This window comes from Pan troglodytes, chromosome 11 (assembly GCF_028858775.2).
Source record: "Pan troglodytes isolate AG18354 chromosome 11, NHGRI_mPanTro3-v2.0_pri, whole genome shotgun sequence".
Taxonomy (NCBI): Eukaryota; Metazoa; Chordata; class Mammalia; order Primates; family Hominidae; genus Pan; species Pan troglodytes.
The window spans coordinates 101,862,942-101,882,438 of NC_072409.2; the positions used below are offsets into that span (position 1 = coordinate 101,862,942).

The 19,497-nt window shown below is 40.3% G+C and overlaps 1 long non-coding RNA gene across 1 annotated transcript; it reads left to right on the forward strand.

Moving 5' to 3' along the window:
- Positions 1-3,795: 3,795 nt before the first annotated feature.
- On the forward strand, positions 3,796-17,484 carry LOC134807685 (uncharacterized). Its single transcript, XR_010148763.1, has 4 exons — positions 3,796-3,912; positions 5,635-5,789; positions 14,646-14,755; positions 15,317-17,484. It is a non-coding gene; the product is annotated as an uncharacterized LOC134807685 (long non-coding RNA).
- The last annotated feature ends 2,013 nt before the right edge of the window (positions 17,485-19,497 follow it).

Here is a 19,497-nt window from a genome sequence, read left to right on the forward strand (position 1 = left end):
TTCACTCAGAAGTTTTGTGCTATTTGCCTGGGAGCATACAGAATATGTGTCAAAGCTTGGTTATCTTTTTTCCCCACAAAAATGTATTCATTGAAATAGCCATGGAATAAATGTTGACTGGAGTGCATGTGTCAGGTAGTAGAGAAACAATGATGAGCCACCATCTACCCAGGAGTTGTTTTCATGGTAGTCAGGTGAGTGGGAAAATATCTGCAAACCAAACAACCACCTAAATAAATGTGAAGCTGCAAATGTGAAAAGTGCTAGGACACAGAGATCCATCTATTAAGAGAGTATATAATAATAGGGTATTTGACCTGTTCAGGGAAGGAAGGAAACATTTCCTCATTGAAGTCATACTTGAGCTGGATATGTAGGCTGAGTAAGAGTTTACTAAGTGAAAGGCAAAAGGTCATATTCGGAGAGAGGCCCACAAGTGCAAAGGCCCGGTGGTAGGAAAAAGCATGGCAAGTAAGGAAGACTGAAAGATTCCAGGGTGGCTGGAGTGTGTGTGCCTGGGTGTGATTTTGTGTGTGTGTGTGTGTGTGTGTGTGTGAGAGAGAGATAAGGTGTGAGGCTAGAAATATAAGGCTTTCTGGTTGTTTCTCCATTTATCTTAAAAACAGGCATGATGGCTCACAACTGTAATCTTAGCACTTTGGGAGGCCAAGGCAGGCAGATAACTTGACTTCAGGAGTTTGAGACCAGGCTGGGCAATATGGCAAAACCCTATCTCCACAAAAAATTTTTAAAAAATTAGCCAGGTGTGGTGGTGCACACGTGTAGTCCCAGCTACTTTGGAGGCTGAGGTGGGAGGATTGCATGAGCCTGGGAGGTTGAGGCTGGAGTGGGCCGTGATTGCACCACTGCACTCCAGCCTAGGCAACAAAGTAAGACTCTGTTTCTAAATAAATAAATAAATAATACAGTGAATCCATTCAAGAGATTGCAGTCTATGAATGACATGATGATTTTAATGCAGACAGCAGATGGAAGTGAGGCAAGAGTGGAAGAGGGTAAGCCAAGCAGGAGGCTATCGTAGCAGTCATGGCGATCAACAAAAATAGCTGGACTAGTAAATAAAGGAAGGGTGGTGGGAGTGTAATGAAGAAAAAGGGATGGATTGGAAAGTAGTTTAGGTTGTCCAATTGAAAGGCCTTTTTCATAGATTGGATATACAGATGAGTAAGAAAAGGTGACAGAGATGACACTAGAATTTTTGCCTGCAAAGCTTGCTGAAGTGTAGGACTGTTCTTTATATAGGAAACTGTGAAAGGCAATCAGATTTGAGGTGGAAGTTTATAACAGATTTAGATGCATTGCAAGGTATATTTTAGACATTGAAATGGGATGCTAATTTGGATATGCATGTCTGAAGTTTAAATGAGAGGTCTTTCCTGAAGATAGGAATTTATGACTCTATGTAGAGGTAGTTTTGAAAGTCATGAACATGCATGAGGTGGCTGGAGGAGAACTGATCCATGGGGGAGTGATGCTGAATCAGGAACTCCTGGAGGCATCGAGGACACAATGTTAATGATACTCAGTCCCTGGATTAAAAGTACTTGCCACTTAGTGGGCTGAACTTTGATTTATCAGATTCCAAAGCCCACAGTGTTTTAGTGACCTCATCCTTTGAGAAAGCAAAGGCTAAACTGAGTAGGAGTCAATGCTATAGTTCTTGACCTTTAAGTTTTTTTTTTTTTTTTTCATTTTTAGCTTTGTGGTTTCCTGCCACTGTTTTGGCATGCTTGTTGTTGAGATTGAGAAATAGTAGTGTGTATTATATTTGGCGATTATGCTCATGATCTGAAAGTGTTTGTGTGAGCTTAGGAGGTGTAAACTTTTTACTTCGCAAACAGGAAAACAGAGGTCCAGGAAGGGCCAGGGGTGTTTTGGGTGAGATCACCAAAGGCCCAGAAATAAAGAGTAGAATCCATGACATCTCAACTCCAGAAGTACTTTCTGTGCCTCTGAAACATGATGCTTCACTTACTTAGGTTTTGATTTTTTTTTTTTTCACAAGACTAGATAGAAAAAGAAGTTGGTGTTGCTGTCCCAGATGGACTCCTGATCTGTCCAGGTGCTCTAGATCCTGACCATCCTACTAATCATTAGTACCAGAAACATCAGGATCCATCATCACATTTGCAAACTAAAAACAGTGAAGGTGGAAATTGCAAATCACTTCCAATCCAATAGCATGCCGTCCATGGTAATAGAAATGAACCACGACAGGACTGGTTTACAGTAGTTGAGAAGACAAATTTTCAGAAGCAAATCTTGGCCTAAAGAAACTTCCAGGAATTAGTGGTTCTCCAAAATAATTTGTTTTCAAGGGTGATATGATTTTTAAAAGTTATTTGTTTGAACAAGGAGCATTTCCATTTGGAAAAAATATTCAAACGACACAGGAAGTACCCAGTGAAAAGAAGCCTCCATTACAGCGCTGCTCCCCAGAGCTGGGTCTCCTTCCTCTGAGGCAACAACTGTTACTAGTATTTTTGCTTATTTATCTAGAGATACTCTATGTATATCTCCCTTTTATAAACAAATGGCAGCTTGTGATGCATGGTGCTTTTTGCCTTGTTTTTTCTCTAGGACATAATTCCATACCTGTATATACAGATCTGCCTTGCTCTCTTTGGTGGCTTCAGAATACTTCATTGCAAGTGTCCCCTAACTTTTTGAACCAGTCTTCTACCAATGGATATTTAGGTTGTTTCTAATCTTCAGCAATTAAAACAGTGATGAAAGGAATATCCTTTTATCATCTTTACATATGTAAATATATCTATAGGAGAAATTTCTAGATGTGTGATTGATGGGTGAAAGGGCATATATGTATTCACAACTTTGATAGAGATTAGAAATATTCCTTTAAAGATGTTGAATTAATTTTTACTCCCATAAAACATATATGAGAGTGCTTGTTTCTCCCAACCACTTGTCAAATTATCATTTGGTCCTTTCACTAAAATGGGAAATGCCTTTAATGATTTTTAAGCTATCTGTTTTGCCCCAACTTCTTGCTTGCTCCGGAATCAGAAGGTTTCTAGATTCTGCTCTTACGGCTACTCAGAGAGATTTAAGAATATCTTAGTTCTCTCTTTGGCAACTGACCTAACTTTTATGCAACAAAGAAGGAAGAAGAGAGTTAACATTCATTGGATGGTCTCAAATGTTTGGTATTCATTTAGCTAATACTTGTTGAACACCTACTCTGTGGGCTCTGTTTTAGGTTCTAGGCATTTATCAGAGAACAATGCGGACATAGACTCCTGACCTCTAGGACCTTACATTCTAGCAGGGGAATGAGACATTAAAAAATATGATAAACACTCAAATTAGAAGGTGGTAAATGTGGAAATACAAAAAAAGTAGAATAATATAATGGAGATTAGAAGAACAAGAGGCAAATAAATTTAGGGGATTAGGTAGGATGGCCAGGGTGATCCTCATTGAGAAGGTAATACTTGATTAAGGACTTGATGGTGTTGGGAAGTCAGCCAAGAGACATCTGAGAGAAGAGCCTTCCATGCAGAGATTATAGGCAGAATGAAAGCTCGAAGGTGAGTGTGTGCTTGAGGCTTCCAGTGTGACTGGTGTGAGTGGGAGTGAGGTAGGGAGAGAGAGAAAGGGAAAAAAGGAGATACAGATTTGATAAAGCCTTACAGGGCATTCATTCAGTGAGACTGAAATGCAGCAGTACTGCAAGGTTTTGAGCACAATAGAGACAATGATCTGATACATGTTTCAAAAAGTAAAGACTTTTTCTTTTCTTTTTTGAGACAGAGTCTCACTCTGTTGTCCAGGCTGGAGTATAGTGGCATGATCTCAGCTCACTGCATCCTCTGCCTCTCGGGTTCAAGGAATTCTCCTGCCTCATCCTCCACGTAGCTGGGATTACAGGTGTGTGCAACCACGTCTGGCTACTTTTTGTATTTTTAGTAGAGATGGGGTTTTGGCATGTTGGCCAAGCTGGTCTCGAACTTCTGACCTTAGGTGATCCACCTGCCTCCGCCTCCCAAAGTGCTGGGATTACAGGCGTGAGCCACCACTCCTGGCCTCACAAAGTATGACTTTGAATGCTGTGTTGAATAATAAATATGACAAGATTCCCTGAGGGGTTGCGCATAAGATGTCAGAGGAAAAGAGAAGTTAAGAACAACTCCAAATTTCTCAAAGAACTTAAAACAGAATTCCCATTTGACCCAGCAATCCCATTGCTGGGTATATATCCAAAGGAAAATAAATCATTCTGCCAAAAAGATGCATGTACACTTATATTCACTGAAGCACTGTTCACAATAGTAAAGACATAAAATCAACCTTGGTGACCATTAACAGTGGATTGGATAAAGAAAATGTGGTATGTATACAGTGTGGGACACTATGCAACAATAAAAAAGAATGAGATCATGTCCCTTGCAGCAATATGGATGCAGCTGGAGGCCATTATCCTAAGTGAATTAACACAGGAACAGAAAACGAAATACTTCATCTTGTCACTTATAGGTGGGAGCTACACGTTGGTACACATGGAAACAAAGAGGGGAACAATAGATATTGGGGCCGACTTGAGGGTGGAGGGAGGGAGGAGGACAAGGGCTGAAAAACTACCTATTGGGTACTATGCTTACTATGTAGGTGAAAGAGTATTTATATCCCAAACCTCAGTGTCATGCAATCTACTCATGTAACAAACCTGCATATGCACCCTCGGAATCCAAAATAAAAGTTGAAATTATTTTTACATAAGAATGACTCCAAGATTTTTGTCATGAGTTACCATCAACTGATATGGTAAAGCTCACAGATATAGCACAATTTTGGGAGGAGACTAGAAGTTCACTTTTAATCATATTGTATTGGAAACATCTATTAGATATCCAAGTGGAATGTCAGATAGGAAGACAGATAAATGAGCCTGGAGAGAGGGAGGGAGAGAGAGATCTGAAGAAGGAGGAAAAGCAAGAGAGTTACATATTATATCTCATTTAATTCTCATGGTAACAGGTGATGCTATCTTCAGTTTACAAATAGAGAAGCAAGCTCAGAGTGGCTTGCTCTGACTTATCTGCATTCAAAGCCCATCATCAGCCTCCAGAAGTTCATGGCATCAATTTTTCTGCCATACAGGTTCTATGTTCCAGGATTTGTTCAAGGTTCCTTGTCATAAAGAACTTGGGAGAATCCCTTGAACCCAGGAGGCAGAGGTTGCAGTAAGCCAAGACTGCGCCATTGCACTCCAGCCTGAGTGACAGAGTGAGACTCTGTCTCAAAAAAATAAAAAATAAAAAATAAATAACTTGAGACCTGCTGGTTACACGTGGGGATGCAATAGATGTAGGTGACAACATGGACAGAGTGCGTGCTATGGATGCAAAACCCCAAGGCCTGTGGACCACCCTGAGATGACAGTCCCTTGTGCAGAAGGCACTTTGTGCAGAAGGAGTAATCTGGGGTACCACAGTTTACCCTAGTGCAAGCCTATTTCATAGTACCTAGTTTTTTCTTCCAGCTGTGTTCTGTTGGCCTCACTAATGTCATAATAAAAGAAGCTCTCTGTTTATTTCTGATATCTCAAGATGCTTTATCAACAATGTGGTTACGTTGTTGGTCATCCCGTAGATAAACTCAGATCCCTCTACTTTCCAAGTGTGAGAAGATTTTGTTCTACAGTCGCTTCTGTGAGATCACCACAGCCCTGGCAAACCAAGAGGGAGGAACCTTGTGCCTTTGAAGTGTGATTCACAGTGCTTGATAAAGTGCCAGTATTCTCTAAAGTAAGTCAATATCACATGCCTTATATTCTTAATTTGGTGTTTGGGCTTCTTGTTTTGAATTTTTCACTTATTTCTCATAAATAAGGTTTTGAGAGTCTATTGAAAAAATTATGCAGTGGGTAAGGATTCAGGTTTTGAAGCCAAGTAGCTCCATCAATTCTTACCTGTCTGACTTGGGGCAAGTTATTTAAATCTCAGTTTTCTTAAATGTTATTGTGTAGACAACAGTATGGTTTGTTTAACAGAGTCAAGAGGATTACTAAAAGAGATAATCAACGTAATTCTTAGTACTACTCCTTGCACAGAGCAGTGATAAAAAATAGTTATTGTAAGTAGCCTCAAGCTAGAATATATTAATAATAAGATATATAAACAGTTTATATAACAAAAGAGTTCTCAAAATATTGTATTTAAAATGAAAACCCTTATATTGTATAGAACAGTAGCTTGTAAATATTTTCAGCAACAGCACTTTATTCAAATGAAATTTCAAACAATTTCAACTTATAAAATACATAAATAATATTAAAATGATTTAAAATATATTTTTTAAAAAACTAAATGTATACAAACTGTTAAAAAGCCAGTTGATGAGAACCATGGACCTGTTTGGATGAACATGAATACTTCAAATGGGAGTTAGGTGACAGTGCTGGTCTCATACCACGCCAGCATCCAGCTCATATCTACATTTTATTTTGGGTGCAACATATCAAGAAAATCCTGGTGCACACAGATAAGCAGTTGCTGATTGTGACTTCAAAAAAAAAAACTTACCTTGCAATTCTTAAGATACACTTCAAATAAACTGACCTAGTAGCCTGAAGATGGGTAGTAGGAAAATTTTATTTTGACATTGAATCACAAATAATTTGAGAGCAGATGAATTGCTCATATTCATTGTTGATAAAAAAGACCCAGACTTTCAATAGACACTAAAACATTTATGCATAGCCCATATGAGACTTTCCATATGATTAGGGGCTATGAAAAAATCTTTGTTATTCTCTAACTAGACTTATTTTTATTTCAAGTCCCTTGTTACCCCAGGAGGCTTGAAATAAGTTTCAGGCAATTCAGGGTCTTCTCTCCTCTCCATGGGGTTGTGTCTGTTTCTCCTGGGTGCTATGTTGTGTCCAGGAGAGGTGGGGCATCTGGTCCCCCATTATCAACCATTCATGCTGGTTCCCCTGAGATATGATGTCCTTATCTGGACAGTGGTTTCTTGTTCACCCACATCACTTCCTTCTAGTGCTGCCTGTACAACCTCTCTAGACTCAACTTCTTTCTGTTTTCTCCCTCCCTTCTCTTCATGTCATCATGCCCTCTGTGGCACACGGGAAACAATCTGTTGAATTGACCACTTCAGCATCATGATAAATGTTTCCCAGACCACTCTGCTAGATTGCTTGTAGCTTACCTTCCAGCTCCTGCCCTTGCTGGGTGCTAGAGACAGGTGGGTCCTTCAACTCTCTGAGCCCAATTAGGAAATGAACAGCAAGTACCCTCTGCTTTTGAGGACACTAAACCCATCCTCTAGCTACATAACCAGGGTTTGGTACAGGGATTCTAGCCACCCAATCCGGTATGACAGTATGAAACTCACAACCTTACATCTGACATTCTTTTTTTTTTCTTTGTCTGTGGTTCCTTCCTTCTTTTTTTTTTTTTTTTTTAAACAGGGTCTCACTCTTGTCACCGAGGCTGAAGTGCAGTTGTATAATCACAGCTCATTGCAGCCTCGACCTCCTGGGCCCCAGCAGTTCTCCCGCCTCAGCCTCGCAGGTAGCTGGGACCACAGGTGTAGGTACCATGCTTGCTTGCTTTTCTTTCTTTCCCTCTTTCTTTCTTTCTTTCTTTCTTTCTTTCTTTCTTTCTTTCTTTCTTTCTTTCTTTCTTTCTTTCTTTCCTTCTCTCTCTCTCTCTCTCTCTTTCTTTCTTTCTTTTTTAGAAATGGGGTCTAACCATATTTCTCAGGCCGATCTTGAAGTCCTGAGCTTAAGTTGTCTTCCCACCTTAGCTTCTCAAAGTGCAGGGATTACAGGTGTGATCCACCACGCTCAGCCTCATCTACAAATATTTACTCAATGCTCACATCTTGTGCTGGCAAGTACAATAGTAGAATTAGAGAAATCTACACCCCTATCTCATGGAGCTTAAATTCTAGTTGAGAAGACGGACAATGAACAAATGCATACTAAATATATAGTCCATTAGTTAGTGGTATTGTGGAGAAAAAATAGTGTGGGGAATAGATTTAGAATCTCTTACCTCCTGAGTGTGAGGTGGGAGATTGCAATTTTAAATAGTGTGTTTTGAGTAGGCTTCACTGAGCAAAGACCCGAAACAGGTGACAGAAAGCTCCTCTCTGGGGAAGAGCAGGCAGAAAATATCCCCAGTGCAAAATCCCCAAGGCAGCAGCATGCCTTGGGTGTCTGAGCAACAGCCAGGAGATCTGTGTGGCTGGGGTGGAGCTGGCTAAATGGACTAGCCCTGGAAGATGAATTCAGCAAGGCAAATGGGATAGGGGTGGGCCACCTCTTGTAGGTCACAGAAAGGGCTTTAGCCTTCTCAGAAGACGACCCACTATTGGAAGATTTTGAGAGATAAGATCTGAGAAGCAAGATCTGACTTAGTTTTAAAAGAATCATTTTGACTGCTGAGTTGAGAATGGACTATCATGGAAAAAGGTCAGATGAAGGAAGATTAATTAAGAAGCTATTGCAGCACTCCGAATGACAGATGATGGTGACCCGCATAGGGTGAAGGCAGTAGAGGTCATCAGAAGTGGTCATTTGATGCTAGATTTGGATCTGAGATGTGCGGGAAGAGATCAGTCAAGAAAGACTCTGAGACACTGGCAAGATGATGTTTCCCTTAAGGAGTTGTAGAAGATTGCAGAAAAGACAAGTTCAGGAGGCAGGGGTGAGGAAGATCAAGACTTTGATTTTGGACATATTGTGGTTAAGATGGATATGAAGTAGGCAGCTGGATACATAAGCCTGGAGTTTAGGATGGGTGTGTGTATGTGGTGGGGGGTGTATACATTTGAATATGATTTTAATTTTGAATTAATTTAATTTAAATTTAGATTTAATGAATGTCATTTAAGTTTTGAGTTGATTTAGTTTTGAATGTTTTAGAATTGTCTTAAAAATGTCTTAATTAAATACATTAATAATTATTAATTTGTTTGTAATTAAATATATAAATTAGATAAAATTAATTAGAATAAGCCTTAAAATACTTTAAGAAATCTATTTAAAAATGAATTTAAATCATATCTGTGAAATTCCTGAAGTATAATTGTAGAACTTGCATGGAGCTCAGTTTTAAATGTTGGTGTGCTCTTGATGTAAAAAGTACTCTTTGGTAATACAATCATCACAATCAATTTTCTTTGGTATGTGATATGGCAAGAAGAAATGATAGGATTTACCAATCTATGCCCCAAAGGGACTTATCTAAGTAATATTTCTGTTCTCCACTGTTTGATCCATTTCTCAGAAAAGTAGCTAAATTTTTCTTACATTGTTGAATATGCAGATGTGAACCACCAACTCCTTATTCTTGAGGGAACATGTACAGTGGGACAGATCACTCACTCCCTTTCAGGGTCATATTGGTTCAGCCCAATGAAGAGATTTTGTGTTATGTGCAAGTTGTCATGATGTACTTTTTAAAAATAGTGTCACTGACACATATCCACTAAAATAAATTAACTTTTCTATCTTGACTGACTCACATTCTAGAAACAGCAACTTCACATGCCAGTGATGATATGAGCCATGGGGATGGGTAGGAGTGGGAACACACCAGCAAGAAGATGGCAGTGCCAGAGGCCTTTTAATAGTTTTTAGCAGAGCAGTGCAGAGGTTATGAGAATAAACCTGGACTTTTACAAGCCTGGGTTATAATTCAAGCTCTGTTGCTTTCTGGATGGGCAGACTTAATTTCTTCAAACTCAAGTATTCAGACAAAAAATATAATGGGAAAGAATTATAACTTTCTGTTGTAAAGAACTAATGAGTGAATGCTTGCAAAATACTTAGAGCAGCATGTTGCACATAGCCAGCTCTCAATAAATGATGGCTATTATTATTGGTAACTCTTTTAAAACTACATGTTTGGTCTCTTGAAATATCTTAAGCAGGATGGTTTCAGATTGTCATCTGCTCTTAATTGGTGAGCAGGGCTGCCACCCCAGGCTCAGATTTAAGCTGGTACAGACAGCCCTAGTGAAAATGAGCCTCCACATCATTAAATCTACAGTTGAAACACTTCTACTGCACACTTGAACACTTGAACACACACATTTCATCTTTCTTGGCTATTTGGACTTATTAAGCATTTCTGTAATACTTGTTTTCTAAGTTGGCTGCTTCTCATTAGCGTTTCCTCACATCACCCCATGTGAAAGATGAATACAACAGTCCATATTTTACAGACCAGGAAATTGAGGTACAAGTCAGCCTAGTGTGGTTTGGCCAAAGGCACCAGAAAAATAAGCCCTGGAACTCCAGAATGTCTCACTATTGAGTTATGGTTGACTTGATGAAGGAGAATGTTCTCCATAGTGATTCAGAGCATTCAAATAAAACACAAAAGTGCTGTCCTCTTCTTTGCCTAAGAGCAAACATACTACCTATAGTCATAAGATGGCAGCCAGAGATACCACTGTAAGATCGAATCTGATCAAGTCGCTTTTCTATGTAAAACCTTGTTCTGGCTCTCTATGACCCCAGGATAAATTCTATCTTCTTAATGTGGCATATATGGCCTTCCCTGTGCTCCTCTGCCTCCTGCTGCCAGCCTCATCCCTCACTCCTTCTGTCCTTACTCCAGCCATGCTGAAGACTTTCAGGTCTCTTAATGTGCCTTTGCACATAAAATGTGGAAAAGAACCTGGCTCTATCTTATTTCCTCTCCTTTAGTTGTATGTCCCCGTATTCCAAGAAGTCTCCCTAGATTTCTCAAGGCTGGATGAGTTGGCCCTTCTCTATACTCCTACAGTACATGAGATTTATACTACTGATCTCACTAAAACTGTATTTTAAATCAGTCTATCCCATGAGCCTGTTATCTCCTTCAGGACAGTAATTATACCTGCTTCATTGTAGATCCCCAGCTCCTAGCGCAATGCCTGCAAACAGTAGAGATACAATAAATACTCTTTTGATTGTATGAATGAGCAATATGCCTTGTGATCTGACATTTTCCATTTCACAAAATGGATAAATACTTTGTGTCAGACACTTTGATAATAACTAAACTAGAATAGGCTATGGCTTGAAGATTTAACAGTGGAATTTCTGGCAACTGCCAGGAGGGAGGTGAGGTGAGCTATGAAGCCGATTAGTGTGGGGGTTTGCATTAAGATATATCTCAACCTGGTCTCTTGGTCTTTAATAGGTATTGTCCAAGTGACCATATGTTATAGTTATCCAAACTGGTACAACTTTGACAGTGGAAGTGGGCAGTATTGATAATTGTATTTTGACAATACGCATAGACCAGGGCTATCCCAGGAGAGTGAGTGTGCGGTCACTCTAGGTATATGGATTGGCCTAATGTGCTGTTAGTCCTGAGCTAAATCCCTGGTTTAACTGATCTATCTAATGGACTCAAAGCTGCTGCTGGGTGAGAAATCTCACAGTTGTACTGACTGAAACAGCTAAGAGACATGTAGCAGTGACTTTGCAACATATGGCTTGACAATCCTCTTCCTGAGGTAGCTCTAAACATAGTGGTAGTTATATCTCAGTGACAGTAGCAGGTGAGAGTGGCCGTTAAGCAGTAGTTCTGTCACTCAGTAAAAGTTTTGACACCTGGATTTGAACATGAAGGATTCTAACTGGGGAGCTGAAAGATTTCCAGATCAGCTGAATTGCTCAAAGCTGCCAAGTTGGCCTGAGAACCTTCTTTTGTGAGTGAGATATGAATGATAGTTGAAACTGCTTCTTAGCTGGAAAATGCAATTTAAGCATATGTTTAAAAAAGCAATAATTAAAATATTACTATTTCAGAGCTCTTCGGTGCTCCTGAATCCATGGCTTTGCCAAATGCTTAGCTGTGCAGAGGGTGATTATCTTTCAAGGCCAGGATAGTAGCTCCCCAATCACTGCGGTGTAGCTCTCAGCCTTGGCATGAGCTTAGGAGGTGAAAGAGGAGGACTTACATATTAGCAACAAAGGTGAACATTTCTAACACCTAGAAAGTGTTGAAATTCTGGTTAGCATGCTTATCTTGTTTTGGCAAATGTCCTATATTAAATGGAAGGTGGCATATTCCCTTTATTAAATTTCTCTTTTCTTTTCTGATAGGATTTCTCCAAATTTATGTCCATTATTTATGCCTAGAAAAAATTAATAATTTGTAGCTAACACATTCATTGACATAATACAATGTTAGTTACTGTTGTAATGGTCTTGGATAGGAGTTAGAAATTCCTTTGTATTAACAAAAGTTTAGGAAATGTATTATTGTTTAAATATTCCACACAAATGAACATAGATGGAGATAGCAAAATAAAAAACAAAACAAAGCAAGACTCTGTGAAGCTGGTTGAAAGCGTTCACACCCTGAGATGTCAGCTTGCCATCCCATCTTACCCTTTATTTAGTCTTATGTTTGTGTCTATTTTTTTTACGACTGAATTGACCCTAGGTGCGTTTATAAAATGACATTTTAAATTCCCTAATTCAAACTTCTAAGTCAGAGCTATAATGTTGCTTTAGGGCTGAGTTCCTCCAGGAGGAAAACAGCAACAAAACAAAATATTTAAAAAGGTCATGAGTCAATTGTGCCAGTTACGTGCCATGTCCCTTTTGGGAAAGAACAGTGCACTGTGTGCAGAAAAGAAAGTGACCCATTGCTTGGTATAAAGAACTGTAATTGATGGGATATCTATAAGTATAATGTATTTGGAAAGCAAATTGTTGTTTATACTCTTTATGACTTTCCTTGGCCAAACAACAGTAGGTATTTCATGCCAAGAAGGACTGAGGGGTTTAGAACAGGAATTAGGAAGGAAAAGTCACCCTTCCAATGAAGGAAAAAAATGGCACTGGGTGGGATGTGGTGGCTCACACCTGTAACTCTTAACACTTCGGGAGGCCGAGACGGGTGGATCACTTGAGCCCAGGGATTCAGGAGCAGCCTGGGAAACATGGTGAAATCCTGTCTCTACAAAAAATACAAAAATCAGCCAGTCCTGGGGGCATGTACCTGTAGTCCCAGCTACTGGTTGGGTTGTGGGGGTGGTGTGTGTTGAGGCGGGAAAATGATTGCTTGAGCCTGGAAGGTTGAAGCTGCAGTGAGCCTTGATGGCACCAGTGCACTCCAGACTGGATGACAGAGCAAGGCCCTGAAGAAAGAAAGAAAAAAGAAAGAAAGAAAGAAAGAAAGAAAGAAAGAAAGAAAGAAAGAAAGAAAGAAAGAAAGGAAGGAAGGAAGGAAGGAGAAATAAAGAAAGAAAGGAAGAAAGAAAAAGAAAGAAAGAAAGAAGGAAGGGAAGGAGGGAGGAAGGAAGGAAGGAAGAAAATGGCACTGGTTATGAACGTGTCCCTACTATTAAACTGCCTGGGCTCATATCACAGTTCCTCTTTCCACTAGTTGTGTGACTTTGGGAAAGGCACTTAACCTCTTAACTTCAATTTCCCATCTTATAAATGGGAATAGTAAAAATAACTACCCCATATGGTTTTGGTGAGGACCGAATGAGATTATACACGAAAACATTCAGCAAAATATTTGGCAAATAGTAAAGTCAATAAATATCAATTATAATTGTGGAAAATCCCAGTCAATTGACGACATCACGACTACAATTTTTATTTCAGTCTGTGCTTGAGTATATGGTTAACACCCAGAATATTTGTACTTCAGTTTTATGGGTTCACTAAGAGCACTCAGGCCTTCAACACTGCATTATTCCTAGATCAAGGAGCTCCTGAAACAAGGTACATCCAGAGAGCCCCACTTTCCCAATGTACCTCAGTGGGTCCTAGTCCTCTTTCCTAGCTTGGGCCCACCACAGCTTGCTCAGGGGAGCTAATGGGATTGCAGCACCAGACCGAAACTGGAGGCCATGAATGATTTTAGTTCTCAGGAATGCCTTTTAAATTGTGTATGCTCTCTGTTGCTATGTTGTTTTTTTAAAAGTAATTTTTAAATTTTCTGTATTTTTATTCTAAGGCAAAAATCAATAATGAGGCCAGGTTCAGTGTCACAAGATGTGGGTATTAACTTTCCCTGAGAAACCATATATTTGGATGGTGAATTGGCACCAAGACCTCTCACCAGACTTTAAGAACATCTCGTTCTCTCTTTCAGTCTCATTCTTCTTTTCTCCTTCCAATAATTTTAACCACAAGAATACGCATCGTTTTCTACTTGTGTGTCTTCTCCTATTTTTCCTCTCCAGCCCTTCCAGTATCTTTGTAGCCAATTCCTTACATTATATTCCTTCTGTGTGAAATGCACTGTGATTTGCTGGGAGGAAGTAAGGAGATGTGAATGGCGATTTTGACTACTGTGACAACTTGCTGTTATCTTGGTCCTATTATTAATCTTTCCAAGTCCCATTTGTAAAAAGATGGGGAATAATAAACTCACCATAGCTGTTTCACAGGATTGTAATGAGGACAAAATAAAATATTAACTATGCAAGTACTTTTCAAATGTTATTATTTTCAAAGGTATCTATTTATTGTTAAATGGATTTCAATACACTTTCATCTGATACAAAAATTTAAAAATAAGGTACATTAAAGTTCTATTTTTGTTTTGAAAATATGCCTGAACTGATCCAGTTCTCTTCTGTTAATAAAAATAGACTTTATTTTTTTACAACAGTTTTAGGTTCACAGCAAATTGGATGGAAGTTACAGAAATTCTTCTATTTTTAATTTTAAACTAACATACGACAAAAGGATTTCCTGATTTATCCACCATTTCAAAAAAAGGTAATATTTTTCCTTTGCTGGTCTAAACGTTTATGGATTGTTCTTGATGCTGTTTGTTTTTAGTAAATGGAAAAGTAAATAGCTGGTCTAGAGGCTTCTTGCTCTCCCCTCTCAGCATTCTAGAATCCAGATCCACTCTGTAAAATGTGCTAAAATGTTGCTTGCATAGCTGTTGCTCTGGCCTATGCCTAAGCTCTACAAATTTTTTGATGACCATGAACAAGTTTTACTTCACACATGTTGATGTTGATGAGGAGCTGGAATAGATATTGTTTAATAATTATGAATCTGTTTACTAGAAAATAAGAGTCAGGTTGAAGGCCATTTGTCATTGGAACAAATCATTAGTAAGCGACTGGAGGTTTTTTTGAGCCAGGGACTGTACTATTTGCTTAAATTTGCTAACTCATTTAAATGTCATAGACACCCTACGAAGTAGGTCATAAGAGCCCCATTTTATCGAGAAGCAAATCAAGGCTCAAAGAGATTAAGTAATTTCTGAACACAGTGATACATCCTGGTTGAACAACTAGGATTTCTTCTCATTTTTTCTCTTAACAGGTCCTAAGAAAATGAAGGAGCCTCTTCCTGTACTCATGGTACATAAGGTATTTCAGTATTGTACACATAAATAGCATACATCTTCTACCACGAGCCGAGAATTCCTTGGCAAATCCTCCTCATTGATAATAATTTTGATTATGTCCTTAGGTCGTGTGCTAAATATTTTTCACATCTTATCACATTTCAGCCTTGCAGTAATCCTAAAGGTAGGATCATAAGCCCCATTTTACAGGTGAGAAATGAGACAGTTTTTGCTTGCCCAAATTTATACACACATGTATCTCTTTGACTCCCGAGCCTGCGTCCTTCTCTATATATCATATAGACGTCAACAATAGTTGTTTTCCTCAAGGGAGTAGTCTCCTCAGAAATTGAAATCATTGGTGCCATAAGCAATACCGAAACGGGAAAGGTTCCCTTGTCCTCCCTTGCAGGACGTGTGATGGGGTAGTGGTTGGCTTCTTCAGTGCCCTGCTGGTGAAACCTCTAGGGGAGTGTACAGATGGGCAGGCTGTGGGGCTCCGATCCCAGGGCAGTGTCTAGGGATGAATGTTCACAGCTCCTCAAGCCCCAGTGGGCGAGTGCTACCATGTGCTCTTTTAGTTTAGCTGTCTACAGGCGACTTGTGTTAAGCAGCTCAGTTAGACCCTCTACCTTGTCACAAGGACAGAGGGCTCTCTTTATCCCAGAGTTCTTGCCTTGGTGTACTGGAAGAATTGGTTGACACCTGGGTTTGGAGAATGAGTGCAAGGTTTTATTGAGTGGAGGTAGCTCTCAGCAGATGGGGGAAGGTGGAAGGGGATGGAGTGGGAAGGTTTTCCCCTGGAATCGGGCTGCTCAGTGGCCCGAGCTCTCTTCTGACTGCCCCGCCCAACTCTGCTTCATTCCCCGGGTGGATGGCTTACCCGCGTGCCGGTGTCTGTCTGGGCGTTCCTCTTGACATTCAGCCACCCACGTGTTCCTCCACTGATGCGCTCCTCTATACGTCCAGCCACCTGTGTGTCTGCCGGCTAGGGTCTCCGAGCTTTTATAGGCCCAGGATGGGGGCGTGGCAGGCCAGTGTAGCCTTGGGAAATGCAACGTTTGGGCAGGAAAATAAAATTGCCTGTCTTCACCTAGGTCCGTGGGCATAGGCCCCCGGGTTGGAGCCCTAGGCAGGGACCACGCCCTCCTCTACCCGGACTTCCCTGGCTTATCATTTAAAGGGACCCGCCGTATCATTTAAAGGGACCACACCCTGCCCTTCCCAGCACTTCCCTTCTATATCAATACCTACCCACTGCAGCATCCTTTTATCTCTAACTTCACTGTGAGGTGGCTACTGTGGGACGTTGAAAACTTTTGGCTGGAGTGGCCATTTTGTCTTTTGGCCATGCTTGAGATCTTTTTCAAAGACTCAGAAAAGTATCCGTTCCTTCTAAAACATTGTCGTCTATTCCTGATTCATGCCAGAGAAACAGAATTTCCAAACAGACAAGTAAAAAAGTACATTGGAATGACTTCATGCCTGGGTTCCTGATTGTTCTCGCAGATGACATCCTACGACTGTCTCACCACACATTATTTTTTGACTCATTTTCTCTAACCTAAGTATCTCCGGCAACCAAATTTTAGTAACTTCCCCAAGGCAACCTGAGGTTTGGAAACCAAGGGGGCCGTTGCAAGTCTTTTGTGGACTGAGGCATGCAACCACAGAGCTAAGGTCAGACCCCATTAAGATGAGGGGAGGGGTCGAGAGAGAGGAGGAGTGGAGAGAGCTTCGTGCCTTTCCATTGTACTGGAATTTAACTGGAATGACTGAAGGCAATTTCTTTTTAAAATCCTTCCCCCCGTCACCTCATTAACACCTCCAATGAAAGGCAGCTGTGAGACTGTTAACTCTTTGCTTGCACATTCTTGAAAGTGCTATTGGCTGGGATCTCTGGTCCTTGTGAGAAGATACCCTGCTGTCACCAATCTGGGCATCTGTAGCTTGAAATCAGGGTTTTTCCAAGATTCATATTTATACCCCAATAGTGTGCCATTCTATAGAGTGAGACGTGCATTTCTGCCAGGTTTCGCATATTTTGAGCTACTACTCCATAAGCTGCAGTATGTTGGGTTTTTTGGAACTTGGCTGCCTCAAATTCTTTTTGGAAATAAAATGAGAGCGTATGTGAACATTCATTAATGTATTCAGTCATTCATTTACCCACTCACACATTTAATAAATCACATTGGATGTGTGCCTGCTATATGCCAGGCAACTTGTCAACCTGAGGGGTGTAAAGGAGGGCAAGAAGTTGTCCCTTCCCTCAAGGAGTTTACTATTTAAAGTGGGTTTCAATAATTATGCCAATATAATGTGATAAAATGATGATAAAATTTACTGTGGGAGCAAAACAGCAGAGACAGTAAAGCAGAGTAGGCTAAGAGGGGTCAGGGAAGACAGAAAAGCAATATTTGAGCTGTTTTGAAGAGTAAGTAGGAGTTAGCTATATGGAGAAGAGCTGAGATGGGAAAGCTGTAGGTGCCAAGATAGGAGGGGATGATTTTGGCAATTGCTGTTGAGGATCATCTTTGTGTGAAGTGTAGTGAATACTGCTGAGATGGGTGCTCTAGTGTATGACCCACTCTGCCACTTGGAGATTGTAACACACAACCTTCCAGCTGCTGTGGGTGATGATGGCTGTGAAATCTCCGCTTACCTTCTTTTGGAAATTGCCCTCAACCAAAGGGAGCTGCCTTGTCTAAGTTTATACACCTTCCCCTGGGACAGTATACATCCAAAATATAAAGGTACAAAGACCTCTTCCCCTTAATTTAAGGCAGAAAATTCTGAATATTCATCCCATTTCAAGAGATGTCAGTAAGGTCTTCTGAAGACTCTGACGCAACTGGACCATAGCTCAAATTCTCCTTCTGAGATTCTTGGTTACACCTTTGACTGTTGTTGTGCCCTGGCAGATGGTGCAAGAAGGGAACATAAGGCTCAGAGAGGCAGGCATGCTCAAATGGAAATACTCTGTAAGGCTGGGAAACCTGCTGGCTAATATCTTCATCAGGATGACCTGGTGGATACTCATTTTACTTAAGTGATCAGGAATACGTTGGTGAGACAGGTTCCAGCATGGCAGAGAAACTCAGCAGTGACTGATGGTAGGGGATGCTGTTAGAAAACTGAGTAGACTGATAACAATGAGAGTAATAGAATTCCAAGAAATAGAGGTCAGGTGGTGACCCTTGACTATCAGAGGCAAGGATATTTTTTATAATGAGGGGCAAGGTTGAAGGGTTAGCTTGGTTGGGAGCTAAGTTAATAGAATGGGAGTAACACTTTACAAGAAGAGTAAATATCTTTATTTCACATGTAAAAGCCTCCATAAAGCATCCATCAAGGAAGAAGCAACAAATAACTAAATAGGCAGAAGGACTTTAGTCGTTGACATGATAAATCTTTTGTTTGAGTGCTCGTTTTCCCTGCGACTCCGAGCTCTTTTTTCCAACACAGTGCTGGCATAATGGAGACAAAAATGGAATTGAGAGATGGTTAATAGACTACAGTGGCCCTGGGGGCAAAATAAATGGGGTGAGGGCCAACAAGAGCTTACTCAGTTTACACAATCAAAAGAAATCAAAGATGGATGATCAAAAGGCTGAACACAGCAGCCAATCCCCTTGCCCAGTCTCTAGACCTCAGATAGTTTCTGAACCTGAAATCCTGAAAGAGATGCCAGATCTCCAACAGAAGCTGAAAGCAGAGGAAAAGATCAATTTTGGTTAATGTATGAATCAGCTCAACATGTGGGTGCAAGTCAAAAATGGATCATAGCTGCATTACAGTCCCATTCAGGGATAACCTTTATGGGGATAGTAGTAAGAGGGGACTCTGTCAATGAGTGGAGATTCTAATAGCACACCTAGAGAAGCACTTTGTATGAAAATAAAAGTGGTCCAATATAAAAATAGAGAAAAACTCATGGGTAGTGGTGAATAGCTTCATTGGTTGATCAGGGACCAAGAAGAAATATTAGAAGATGTGGAACAAAATGATCTGGAGAAGAGGCATATGTAAAAACTTACAGGAGTGAGTAAAAAGAGTAAATATCCTCATTTCACATGTGAAAGCCTCCATAAAGCATCCATCAAGGAAGAAGCAATAAATAACTAAATACACAGAAGGATTTCAGCAGTTGACA